This window comes from Ambystoma mexicanum, chromosome 2q, assembly GCF_040938575.1.
Source record: "Ambystoma mexicanum isolate Mex_15411 chromosome 2q, UKY_AmexF1_1, whole genome shotgun sequence".
NCBI lineage: Eukaryota > Metazoa > Chordata > Amphibia > Caudata > Ambystomatidae > Ambystoma > Ambystoma mexicanum.
In genome coordinates this window covers 1,329,515,945-1,329,530,487 of record NC_090924.1, presented here as the reverse complement: position 1 = coordinate 1,329,530,487, position 14,543 = coordinate 1,329,515,945, and positions in this window count along the sequence as shown.

The window sequence follows — 14,543 nt, the reverse complement described above, 5'->3', positions numbered from 1 at the left end:
AAAGTAAAGCTGGTGACAAGGTAAAGCTGGTGTAAATCAGCAGTAACTAAAAATATAAAATACCCAAGTTGGTTTATAGTCATAATGTCGAAAAAAAAATGTCGACAGACAAAAATGTCGAAAAAAAAATGTCGAAAATAATAATGTCGACATCCTATACTTATAATGTAAAAAGTCATTTTTTCGAAAAAAAAATGTCGACATTTTTTTTTTTGACATTATGACTATAAACCCTTAAAACTATCAACACCTCACCCAACACCCCCCTTTCCCTTGCATAACTTGGGTGGTGTGCAGTCATAATGTCGACATCAATAATGTCGACAGTCAAAATGTCGACAAATTAATGTCGAAAAACAATAATGTCGACAAACAAAAATGTCGACATTATTCGATATTTTTTCGACATTAATTTAGTGTATGCATAAATAAATAAATAAATATATATATGATGTGTTGAGTATGAGGGGTGGTTGGGGGGGTGTGGGGGGGTGGCAGGGGGGTGTTGGGTGAGGGGGGGTTGGGGGGGGGACCCCCCCATAGTAAATACAATTTTTATTTATTTAATTATTGAATAAATAAATAAATAAATAAATAAATAAATAATTGGTATGTGTTGAGTATGAGGGGTGAAAGGGTGGTTGGGGGGGTGTGGGGGGGCGGCAGGGGGGTGTTGGGTGAGGGGGGGTTGGGGGGGGACCCCCCCATAGTAAATGATCCTTTTTTAGGTTATTTATTTATTGAATAAATAAATAAATAAATAAATAAATAAATAAATAATTGGTATGTGTTGAGTATGAGGGGTGAAAGGGTGGTTGGGGGGTGTGGGGGGGGGTGGCAGGGGGGTGTTGGGTGAGGTGTTGATAGTTTTAAGGGTTTATAGTCGACATTTTTTTTTCGAAAAAATGACTTTTTACATTATAAGTATAGGATGTCGACATTATTATTTTCGACATTTTTTTTTCGACATTTTTGTCTGTCGACATTTTTTTTCGACATTATGACTATAAACCGTGGGTAGGTATAGTAAGGTTTTAAAAAAAATGTAAAAAAATTGTTGGGTTTACCATAAATAAGGTACTCCCGCCGTTTACCTGTTTGTGGCTCTCAGCCGCCGGGCGGTGTAATCTGGGCGCTGCTATGTGGACTTTTTTGTGGATCAGTGCGGGTTCTTGACAGTGTGCCTGCCGGAGGGTAGTATGGTGCTGGGGGCAGGCATAAGTGGGTGCTGTCCCTGTCAGAGGCAGTGAGCAGTGGGCTCAGCCTGGTTACCTTAGTGTGCCGGCCCCTGTGTCTTTGGGGCTGGAGATTGCGCTGCGTGGGACCTGAATCTGCGGGCAGGGGGCGTGTCGGTCTTGCCCGTAGTTTTGTCAGTTGAAGGGTATGCCTTTTTAGGCGTATATTGGGCTTGTTTTTTTAGGGCCTTATAGACCAGTTGAGTGGATTTGGGTGAGCCGTTGCAGGGGCTGTTGGTGCTTGCAGTTTGCAGGCGTACCGGCTAGTGTGGCAAAGCACGCAGTGATGCGCTGAGGCCGCCTGGGGGCAGTGAGGATCCCTTACAGGAGACGCACCTTTGTATTTAATTAATACGAGAACCGTGTGATTTCTGTGAGCACGCCACCAGGGGACTTTCCTGTGGGTGTGAGGGCCCTGTCGGTTCAAGGGGGCTAATTTTCGGTTGGGGGGGCTCTCGCCTGTATAGAGTTAGTGGGGCAGGTGGTTTTTTTACAGGGGTATTTTGGGAATTTCACAGTTAGGTAGGGCTATATAAAAAATAAAAAAAGTAAAAAAAAATAATAAGAAAGCAAATAAATAAATAATCAAAAAAGGGGGGAAATGGAGAGAAGGAATTAAAATATAGTATTAAATAGGCTTAATAATTAAATGACAGCCAGTTGCTGCTAGGCCTATAACAGGTAGCTGCTACAGTAATTTAAGGTCAATCCTAGTGTTGCAGTTGGCCTGGGGACTTTTTCCTGACTTCCAATAGGAGGTTTTACTTCCCCTGGTTGGGCAGCGCGCTAGGGGAGTAGGCTGCTTGGGGGCTTTACTATCAATTGGGTCGGCAGGGTGGTGCACAAGTTTGGAGCAGCGCTGCTGCATCAGGATGGTGGTTCAAGGGGCAAACAAGAAGGGGCTCATTGGTGCCAAGGCATTGAGGGATGCTCTGGCAATTATCAGCAGGGCATCTAAGGCGCAGCTTGAGGGGGCTGTGTTGGAGGTTACGGGGGAAAAGGAGGATGCTGGGGGAAGGCCACAGCAGAGAGCTGCGGCGGATGGGGCGCTTGCCGCGGTAGTGACATGTCACCCTGCGGCCGGTAGAGGAGATGCCTGGGAGTCAGGGGGCAGGAGGAGCAGAAGGGAGACTCCCAGAAGAGCGTCCAAAGGGGCAGGTGAGGTGGGAGAGAGGTCAAGGAGCGGTTTGGGGGTTAATGTCACAGGGGAGGAAGTAGAGGATAGGGGTTTTCAAAAGGGTGTAGGGCAGGCAGGTGGGCAGGATAGGGGTGCCGCAGTGCAGAAGGGGGCAGCCGGGCACAAGGGTAAGGGAGATAAATACCTGCAGAAGAGTGTGAGAGGTAGAAGGAGGGAGCGGTCGCCAGAGAGTAGTGTTGAGAGAGAGAAGTCCTTGGCTAGGAGGATTTCAGGTGGAGGGCATGGTACGGCCCCCGCAGTTCCGGAGGAGCGGACAGGAGAGGGCTTAAGAACGGCCCCTCTCCAGGACTTTCGGGAGCAGACTAGAGGGCACAGCACGACCCCTAGCGCGGAGGACCAAAGGGTGGAGGTGAGGAGCCCTCGCGGAGAAGAGAGGAGCAGACGGGGGCTTGACGGCAGTGACGGAGCGGCGGTGTGGACACCCGGGTTCATCGCAAGAGGAGCTGCCCGGCCCGAGCACGTGCTTGCAACAGCCATGGTATTGCATTGGGGATGATGAAGGGGTGGAAGAGTATGTGGGGCAATGGGAGAATGAGGTGTACAGGGTGGCAAAGAGAGGGGACAGGTTGAGGAGCGAGTTAAGGTGAGAAAGGGAAATCCAGGTGCAGGGGGGCAGGGGTGCAAGGGGTTTGAGGGGAAATTGGTTGGGTGACACTGTTGACATGTGTTGTTCCTGCAGCAGGGGCCAGGTGAGGAAGGAGATGAGAAGCGTTGGAGTGGAGGCCAGGTTGCAGATGGGCGATGGCAGGGCAGAAAGAGGTGCGCGGGAAGGGGAATGGTCAGCGGCATGGCAGAGGGGGGACACGAGGTTGGGGGTAAGAAGGGAAGGGGCAAGGGCGCAGGGGGCGGGAGAAGAGATTGGCTTAAAGGCTATTGAGGCCTTGGTTGGGGAGAAGACGATTTCTTCGGTGGAGATGCAGACAGACAGGGAGATTGAGCCCTTGGCAACAGAGGTACAGTGCCAAAGTAGAAGGACACAGAGGGAAATGGAAAGGAGAAGAAGTTGCCATACATGGGCATTACGAAACCATTGGGAGCACACTTGATGACTTCAACAAAGATAAGATATGTGCAGGGGAATGTGTGGATGTGTTCAAGCTATTACATAGGGAGGTCAGAGCCAGGGGGGGTTCTAAGGAGGAGAGGCAGTTGGCCTCGCGTCCAAAGGTGCTGGTGACGATCGAGAATTGGGCATCAGCTTTTATCATCTATACAAGTGTCTATTGTGAGAAATTCCCAGAGATATGTACGGCTCTGTTGAAGTATATGGACATTATTAGGAAGGCTTTCACAAGTTTTGGAGGTTTTGCGTGGGTACGTTATGACGAGGAGTTTAGAGCAAGGTTGTCAAAGTCAGGGGGGAGATAGACATGGATCTCTGGTTGCAATGGATGGCACAGACGAGGCCAGCTACAACGGTACACACGGCAAGTGGCTTACCCGTGCCTTACCGGCCATTTCTTGGTCACCCCGTCCTGGGAGGGGCAGGTTGGAGGAGGCAGAGGTCAGCCCTCAGCAGCATGTTTGGCTTTCAATAAGGAAGGCTGCACGAGGATGATGTGTAAATTTAAACATGAGTGCAGCAGATGTGCGGGTCGGCATACGATTACACATTGTTTTCAGACAGGGGACAGAGGGAAAGGGCGAGGAGCGGGGCAAGGAGGTGGGGGGAAGGGCCGTATGCCAGTTAAAATGGGGGTTTCTGTCGGTGGGGCCTCAGTGTATCGGAAAGGGTGGGGGCCGCAAAGGTTTGGGAAAGGTTTTGGGGATGATACCAAGGACGTAGGAGCTGGGTGAGGAGGAAGACGTTTAGGTAGGGAGGGGGAGGGTTGTGGGGGGGGGTGTAACTGAAAAACTGATAGGGGGTGGTGGCCATCATTGGGAGGGTGTGGAAGACAGTGGCAAAGCTCTCACGCTTGCCGCACGACAAGGTGAGCAAGCTTTGGGGGACGTGAGAGGGTTATAGCGGCACAGAGTAAATACGGAGAGACTCACAGAGGTTAAGAGGATATCGCAACTTCATGCGTACGGTAGTAGTCCCAGGCCGCATGAGGGGCAGGAGACAGGGCACGCGCTAGGGCAGGAATTCAGTACGCACAGCACAGGAGGAACTTGGCTCGTTTGGCCCTTGGTGCAGTGGGGGGAATGAGGAGAGGTGACTGCATGGACGGGGGTGTGGGAGAGCACCTGGTGCAGTAGGGGGGAAGTGATGAGAGGTGACTGCATGGAAGGAGGTGTACGAGGGCCCCTGGTGCAGGTGGGAAACATGGTGTCATAGACGTAAGGTGCGGGAAGAGCAAGTTATGTGGATTGGACTGCATGGACGGGGCGCAGTTTTGGCCCCTGGTGCAGTGTCGGAGTGGAGTAATGAGGAGATGGGCCTGCATGGACGGGGGTGCACGTGGGCCCCTGGTGCAGAGTGGGTAACACGATGTAATAGTAGGAATGTGATGGAGGGTGGGGGGCAAGTGTGAACAGGAGGGTACTAGGATAGAGGAGGAAGGGGTTCTAAGTGGGGGTAGGTGCATTGTTTAGAAGATGGGTGTTAAAGGCGTGAATTATAGGAGGGCCAGGAGGAAAGGGCTGGGGGATGTCTCCGTAGTGGGAATAAGTTGGTCAGGTGAGGATGGGTTGTCTCTGGGGAGACAGATGGGGGTAAATGAAGGGTGGTTTTTTAGGAGTTAAGTTTGGGTCTGCAGTGCTGGCAGCAAATGTATTAGGGGTCACAAGGAGGGTTTTGAGGCAGTCGGGAGTGAGCGGAGGTGAGGAATGTTGCCTGAAGGAGGTTGGCGCAAGTCATGGGAAGATCGTTGGATGAGGACTAGCAGAGGAAGGGGGAACAGGAGGGGGTGAAGGGATAAGGGAGGTTCAGGGGATATAAGTAGAGATTTCCGGGAATTGGTGGCAGATTGGGAACGAGAGCAGGAACTAGGGGGGTGGTTTGGCAATGGAGAAGAGAGTATCATAACTATTTTCTTTTGAAGATGGGGCCTTGAAGGAGAGGTGAGTTGCCGTGGATGTGGAATTGCAGCCAGCGAATGGTTTTTGGGGCGCGGTACGTGGGGAGAGAGATAGGATTGTTTGGACGCAACTGAGGACGCAGTCATAACTGTGATTTAGGGAGATGAGGGGATTAGAGGGGTCTATTTGCTGCCCATACTGGCGGTGGGAAAGGAATGTCATGGGGTTTCGGAGGAATTTATATTACACACAGGAGGTATGGCTTAATGAATTAATCAGGAGTAGCTTTGCTTTAGAAATAACAGGAGACCTAGCTGGTTTTCGGGAGTGGGGCTCAAGGTAAGGTGGTTGGACAAAGTTGTCACCGCGGAGAGTTGCAGGGGGATGGAATTTGATGGGGAAGCGGATAGGTCTAGTGGGAAGTTTTACTGGTGGTCGGGGATGGTGTTGAGGGAGTGGGGGGCACGAGCGCTGGTGCTCAGGGACACAGCTGTGTGAGGATTGCGTTTTAAGAGGAGGGAGGGCATCTATCGGTTTATGGGAATAGTTAGTGAATAAGGGGGTGACGTGGGTGGTCACAAGACATAATACAAATTTGAAGTAGAGGTAAGTTAGGGAGGGTGGGGCAGAAAGAACACCTCAAAGGAGGGTTTTTCGATGAGGGGGGAGGGAAGCAGAATGGGGACTAGCACGGGAAAGGATGGGGGTGGTGCTGTTTGCACGAACAGACTGCCCCGGAGGTGCAAAGATGGGGAACAGGTATTGAAGATGGAGGGGCATGGCTCCGGGGAGAAGATGGGAGAAAGCGGGAAGGAAGGCTGGAGAAGATGGTAAGGAGACGGTAGGGAGCAAAGGATAGGTAGGGAGGAATTTAAACTGACTTATTCATTAAATTTTTGGGGGAATTGAAATGTTTCATTATTAATTTGTTTGGTGAGTTGTTAAAAACAGATTTGTTAGTCTGTAAGGCCAGGGGCCACGTTATCTTTTATTTGTGAGCTTTGGCCTGTCACATTAAAGCTACCTTTTCCACCACAAGCCTAGGTGTTTTGTGCAGTAAGCCCAAAAGACGGTGTGTACAGCTGCACTGAATTTTTCATGGGACTCAACTATTCTATAGGGCGCGGCACAGAGAAAGGACAGGTACTATGAGTGAGGTGTAAGCAGAGTCATAAGGCAGCTGGAATTGCTTCTGATTTGAAGTGGCCATACGTCAGTGATAAATGAAGGCACACTGATGGCCCCCACAAATCTAGTGTACTGATACACAGAGGTAGTAACTCACACTCCATATTTACCCATTCATAGCAACTATTCGATTTACAAAGAAGGTACCATGCGCAAAGATGAATCCTGACTTACTCAGAGAAGAGTAAGTTAGGAGTAAGTCAGAGATGCTACAGACAGCTTCTTTGTGAATGCAGTAGTCATTCTGCAGGTGTAATGCAGCGTTATGCTTGGTAACTTCTTTGTGAATTGTCCCCCATATCTCTGTAATGAAGTGAACTCCAAATATAATGGGGAAGAAAAGCACACCCATTCAACTTGCCACTGCTAAATAAGCACTATTGCCTTTTGACTGTTTCTGCTCCTTCGAATCAGAGCTGTCAAGGTTGGGAATAACCTAAAAGGAAGAATGTCACCTTGGACACATTTTTGAAACAAGAAAACAGATCAAATATGGAGACAGCAACTTTATTACTCCACGAGCCTTCCAAAGTTTAAAAGTCCCAACAGAGCTTTTTTGTGTAATATAATTAACTACTTACTAATCCTACTAGTATTAATCCGATTTAAATTAAGTCTGACCTGCAGTACCTAGAGGTCCAGGGTTTTATGAGGAACAAATTAAATCAAATCAGAGCTCCTCTTGCTCAGCGCCATCGCCGTGTGTGTGTCTGTGTGCGTGTGTGTCTGTGTGTGTGCGTGTGCGTGTGCGTGTGTGTGCGGGTGTGCGTGTGTGTGTGGTGCCCACCATTTTCTAGTCCACTACTCTGAAAGTGATTAAGCCGGGACTGCACCTCAAATGGATCTCAACTGTTGGGTAAAGGCTGCCCTTGTGATATGGCTTAAGAAAAAGCTCTCCCTGGAAGCCCTTGAGCTTCTGGGCACTTGTGGCTAGCGCTAATGATTTCTTGGATGCGCTTACAGGCTCTTGTGAGTTGCGAAAGGGTGGGGGAGGGGAGGTGGGAAGCCAGCATCAGCTGAACAGCACTTTTGAACTGGGGGCGAGGGTATCATCAAGAAGTGGGGCAAGCCAGATCAGGATGTGTGTGTTTTTTGTACGGTATGTACAAAGCAAGCATGTTCAAGAGTGTAGTCCTCCAATGATAACAGAAATGTAACTGAGAGAGTCGCTAGAAACACGAAATAATACACACACCAATGACAACACGTACAGGGAAAAGCCGGTGTAACATCCAGTGTGTAATGAATGCATTCAAAGCAGCAATGGTGGAGTGCATTACAATATGGGGCACAGGTAGCATCACCAATGTGTTGAGGCCTTCAGCCAGTAATGAGCCATACACCATATTCAAACTTTGGCCCCCAATCTATCATGGGCGCAGCAGGTAGGTGTTCAGCCCCACCTGCATTACACTCTCCTCCTCCTCCTTGCAACACACTGGTGGCCAGGGCCAGTGCATGAGGATGTAGGTGCTTCCACCCACTCACATTACTTGGCACTGAGCCACCTAGTGGTGAAATGAAGAACAGCAAGACAGTGTCCGCCATGTACAGCAATACATTGGGCCCAAGGTAGTGCTGGGATGTGTTGGTGAGGTGGACAATTTGGCCGATTTTACATGCAAAATGTACAGATGTTGCTTTCAGGCATTGGACCTGCCACTCCGGTTTTCACAGTTGCCACAGCAGATCCATAGTTCCCAACCATTTCTGTTGCAAAGGCGGGTGAAATCACCCGATTTTGTTTTTGGCGGGTGAGACGCCCATTGAAATGAATGGGCGTGCAGGAGGCTTGGCGGGTGAGTCAGCCCTTTACAAGGCGGGTGACACCCGCCAAAAGCGTGTGAGTTGAGAGCTATGGCAGATCTATGTCATCACTGCGCTCCCGTAATACCAAAGACGAAAATAGTGAATCTGAAAACGGCGGTGTGCAGTGATGACATAGATCACACTGCCCCGCATTCTCCCTATCCACAACCCCTCTATGCTTGCTTACCTTTTGCCTGTGGTCCTTCCTTCACTCCGGTGTCTCGCCCGTCTGCCTGCAACAGAAGTCTCCTATCCTTATTGGCGGTAGGGACTTCCGTTGCAGCCCCCCCCATATGTATTCTCCTCCACCTTGCTTTCTGTGACTGAATGGGACACCCCCGTACCCCCCAAATCCCATTATAGCATCCAAAGAGAGCAGGGAACACCCACGCAACCACTGCTCGTCCTGTTCAGTATAATGGGATTAGACATATTTGTAGCTGCTGAATGCGCAGTAAATGCGCATTCACCATTTGTTCTCGATAACAATGGGTTGATACCATGGTAGCCGTGATGATATATTACCTAACTTGTGACCACCACATTTCATAACAGGCAACTGTAAACTACTTGCTCTTTCGATTTCTCTGCATCTGTACCCTGAGTGACTCCAGGAGGTCAAGGGTTTAGTTGGCTGATCTATGAAGTTGGATGTCTCTTTTCTCTAAGTAGTGAGTGAGTGATTGTGGGAGTGAGTTTCGGTGAGTGAGTGAGATAAATTATAGCACGCCCTGAGGACCTAACTACCAGTGAAAGCGATAAGATGTAACTGTATCTTGGCCAGTAATTGACATTGCACGTCTGTTCAATGAATCCGTGATCCATTCATAGATAACATGTACCCATTATGCAGTGATTGTCTCTGTGCTTAACATATGTTATGTTATGTTAGAATCTTTCGTACCAAAGTACAGCGCAACCGACACCCAAAGGCAACCTGGCGTTAAGACTGAGTAGACAATATTAAAAGAAGAAGGGTTTAAAAGAGTAAGGTTTTCAGAGCCTTTCTGAATTGCAAATGAGTAGCCACAGAGCGGAGAGCAATGGGTAGGTCATTCCACAACATATCAGCTTTAACTGAAAATGAACGGCCGCCAATTCTAGAATGATAAATCCTAGGGACCGCAAGCAGGAAGAGAATGAAATGAAGAAATGCTCAGGGCCAGCAGCTTCAAAAGTCCTATGCACCAAGCAGATAGATTTGAAGTGAATGCGACCACCAGAGCCTGCAGATGGAAAGGAATAAACTGCAAAACGTTTCTGAGTATCTTCAGCTGGAAATGACCGGCTTGATAGACTGAGCTGATTTGGAAAGTCATAGAGAGAGAAGCAGACAGCTTTACACCCAAATTCTTGATCACTGGGACAGCCGCTGGAAAGGAACCAAAGGGAGAAGGCCGAAAAGACAAAGTCCAAAGGGATGGGAGAGCAGTAGAACCCACAGCCACAACCTCAGACGTATCCCCATTCAGTTTAAACCAGTTTTCGCTCATCCAGCACCCCACAGCAGACAGACAGTCTCGCAGCTGAGTGGTGTGAGCCAGATGGTAAAGGGCAAGCCGAACAAGAATCTGAGTATCATCGGCGTTCGAGTAACATCTGAATCCATGGGAGTAGATAATAGCGACCCAAGGCTTCATGTAAATATTAAAAAGAGTGAGAGATAAGGCAGAACCTTGAGGGACCCCACACACCAAAGCAGAAATGACTGAAAGAAAGGGCTGGAATGATAGTAGCTGTGAGCGGTCAGAGAGAAAAGAATGGAACCATGAGAGAACGGTCCCAGACACACCAGCCTCTGACAAACGACTGATCAGGATGGAGTGATTAACAGTATCAAAAGTGGTAGAGAGATCCAAATTTATCAATGCCGCCACTCCACCCTGATCAGCAATGAGTGTCAGTTCATCAAGCACTGAGACCAGAACAGTCTCAATACTGCGTCCTGGCGGAAACCCGACTGAAAAGCATCAAACAAGGACTTATTTTGTAGCCCACTGAACTAGGCTGTTGCATCCCACTGTGCCTATCTTATATCCCACTGTGCCTATTTTGTAGCCCACTGTGCCTATTCTGCAGCCCACTGTACCTGTTTTGCAGCCCACTGTGCCTATTTTGCAGCCCACTGTGCCTATTTTACAGCCCATTGTACCTGTTTTGCAGCCCACTTCAACTATTCTGCAGCCCACTGTACCTGTTCTGCAGCCCACTGTGCCTATTTTGCAGCCCACGGTGCCTATTGTACAGCCCAGCCCACTGTACTTATTTTGTATCCCACTGTACCTGTCTTGTAGCCCATTGTGCCCACTTGAACTAACCTGTTGCAGCCCATTGTGCCTATCTTGTAGCCCACTGCACCTATTCGGCAGCCCACTGTACTTGTTTTGTAGCTTACTGTACCTGTCTGTAACCCATTGTGCCTATACTGCAGGCTTATTCGCCTATTCTGCAGCCCACTGTGCCTATACTGCAGCCCACTGTAACTGCTTAGGAGCCTATCTTAGATTGGGCTTTGCTCTCTGTTTCTGTGTTGTTTGTATGTTTTATGTTTCTCAGCGCACTTAAGCCTTAGGGTACCTGGTGCTCTATACAAATGCTTAAACATAAACATAAACATAAACTGTGAGAACATTGCAAGCAACTGCACGACAACATCCACACACCATGCAAATCCTGTTCACCATAATCATGCTCCCCTACTGCATCATCCAAGATAGCGTACCATGCCTTGGTACCTACCCACTATGTAGCCTACAAAGATGGTCTGTCCAAACTTGCCTGCCCTCGGCACCACCCTATCACCTGCCCTACACCATTTCTGCTTTCCAGACCGCCATTTCCACCAGGCACCAACCTCACTTCTACCACCAACATCGAAGGCCATACATTTGACACTAAAACTAGGACTAATTCTCTCATAACAGAGCATACTCGCCTCCACTCCAATTCTGCAAACAACCTTTCCTTCCCTGTCACTGGCATGACTAGGTGTCACCGCCCAAGATCTTGCACACTTTATCATACTCATGACACCTCACCTAGCCCTAATCATGGCACACCTATACTTACACTTACCGTATCTATGCAGCAAATAGGCACACCTTCTACTAACCCGTACATACCAGAGCGTAACACCAGAATAAGTAACAAACTCATCACAAACTCCAATCCTCCAGCCAAACATAGCACCAAGACCCTTAGGAAATTGTACACAGTTTCTAACAATCCCACGCACACAAATTCCCACAGTCTTAGGACTAAGAACTTAGCTGACAACAGCTAAGGAGGGCACCCAAAAACTTCCCATAAAAGGGGCACTACTAAATATCAGGTCCCTTACTGCCCACGCGACTGGAATCGCAGATGTCATTCTGTCCAACAACTTAGACTTCCTCGCAGTAACAGAAACCTGGCTGCATGAAACAGCTGGCCCGTTTCTAACCTTAGCCGTCCCTGACCACTTTTCCATCCTCAGAGCTGACAGACCCAACGCTCGAGGTGGAAGAATAGCCATCATCTTCAAATCTACCCTAGACATGAGACCAGCCTCCTCCTCTCCTCTGGCATCTTGTGAACACCTCATGGTAAAGCTCCAAACATCTCCCAAAAATACTATCACCATCCACCTAATATATAGGCCACCAGGTCCCCACAGATCTTTTGAAGAAGACATCACAACACTAGTAGCCGAAAATTGTAAACCCTTGGTGCAAAACATCATCGTAGGTGACTTTAACCCTGGCAATAATGATCCCAAAGACCTACCAGGTATCTCTGTAGCCAATGCACTATCAGAGCAAGGCTTTGTACAAATAAGTACCCTACCCACTCATGGGAAAGGTAGGACACTCGATTGGGTAGCAGACCTCAACTGCAATATTACCCCAAAAGAATCCTCACCACTCGTCTGGACTGATCATCATCTCCTTTCTTTAGAAATCAATGGCAACAATCTCGAGTGTAAGAAACCCTCCATTGCACCTCCGTGTCTGACTAGGAATAAACGTAACATTTCTGCTGAGGCCATAACACCTCTGGTAACTCCAATTCTCAATACTATACCCTCCATTAACGACTTGAATCTGCTGGTCAACACCTACAATGAGGCCATGTCCAAAGCCATAGATACCATCGCCCGCTAAAATTGCGCAAAGGCAAACCAAGAGCACATCTGAATTCCTGGTTCACCCCTGAACTGAAAATCTTACGTACAGAAAAAAGAAAACTTGAGACACTCTGGAAAACAACCCCCTCCACAGAAAATAAAGTCAAACTAACCAATATTACTGCTACTTACAAAAGTGAGATAATCCATACTAAAAAAGAATCTTTCAACGTCAGAATAAACCAGGCAAGCTCTAGCACAAAATAACTATTCAATATCCTAAAGGAATTAGAAAGCCCCAATCCACATATTGATATCTGTACCAAGGACAAATCTTGGTACACCAGCATTCAAAATGCTCTTTCCAATAAAATCACAGGGCTCCAGTCAAAAATAGCCAACAAACGGCATCAACTTGCCTCTGGCAATCTCACCAGCCCAATCATACAACCATCCGCACACCTTAACTCAGGCTTCACTTTCAACCAGGTGTCCATACCTGAGGTACAAAGAATCATAGCATCTCTGAAACTATCCACTTGTAAAGGGCACAGTTGCCATGCTCAAATCATAAAAGACACAACCTTTTATCACCAAACATATAAGCTCCTCATTTGCCAGCAACTCTGTCCCAAGTAATCTAAAACAATCAGGGTTCTCCCATTACTCAAAAAACAAACACTAGATCCGTCTATACCCACAAATTATAGACCGGTCACCACAGTCCCCTTCTTACTGAAAATCTTAGATAGAGTTGCATACTTGCAAATTCAAGAGTATCTAGAGACAAACCAACTACTAGGAATCTGTCAATCCAGCTTTAGAACCCAACATGGAACAGAAACAGATTTTGTCGACCTTAAGAGTCAAATCGACGACCTAAAAGACAAAGGTGAAGTTGCCATCCGACTTCTATAGACCTATCAGCAGTCTTTGATCTGGTGGACGATAAAATCCTTTGTGACCACCTGTCATCGGCAGCACACTTTTCCATCTCTGCTGTCATGGGGATTGAATCCTTCCTTGCAAATAGGACCATGTGTGTTTTCTCACCCACAGCTGCGGCTGCCGTTATCCCCATTACACGTGGAGTCCCTCAAGGCTCCTGTGTATCGCCTACTTTGTACAATATTTTTACAAATCCCCTTTTCGACAAACTGGACCGTCTGGGTGTCACCTACATCAAATATGCAGATGACACCTAGATACTCCTAACTATCAGGCATCTACGACTCTGATGTCTGCCAGATCAACAAAGTTTACATCATCATTCAGGCATGGATGGCCACACACGGCCTCTGCCTGAATGATGATAAGACTGAGCTACTCCTAGCTCTATCTCAATGCCAACATTAATCTCATCAAACAAGTAAACATGACCGCATCAGCCACTGCCTACACTGGTAATCTGATCAGAGCTTGCAGACCCCTACTGTCCTCTAACAGCTGCCTTATATTGACCAGAGCACTTTTACAGTACAAACTGGACTATTGTAATGGCCTCTACTTAGGTGCCAACAAAGCAATAATCAATAAACTACAGGTTCTGCAAAATAATGCACTTAGAGCGGCATTAAACATTCATTGAAGAGAGCATATCTCCACCACTAGAATGCAATGCAAATGGCTCTCTATACAAAACAAAATCGATCTAAAAACCCTCTGCCTCACATACAAAGCCCAGAACCACCTAGCCCTGCCAAATCTCATGGACAAATTTACAATGAAATCCTCTGCCAGAATGATCAGATCCATAACACATCCTGTTTGTTGGTGCCCAAATACTGCCGAAAAAGAGCTGGCGGAACGAGCTTCCCAGTTCTAACCTCCCAATTGTGGAACACACTTTCACAGGACATCAAAACCAGCTCAACTTTTCACATATTCCGAAGACACGTCATCACCTGGTTACTGAACAAAAACTAACTCGACCCCCTGCATTCACACTCACAACCATATTTATAACTCTCCTGTATATATCTGTCTTCGCTTTTCTATGCCCCCTACCTACCTGACTTCCCAGCCATTCTAATGTTTCATCTGTAAT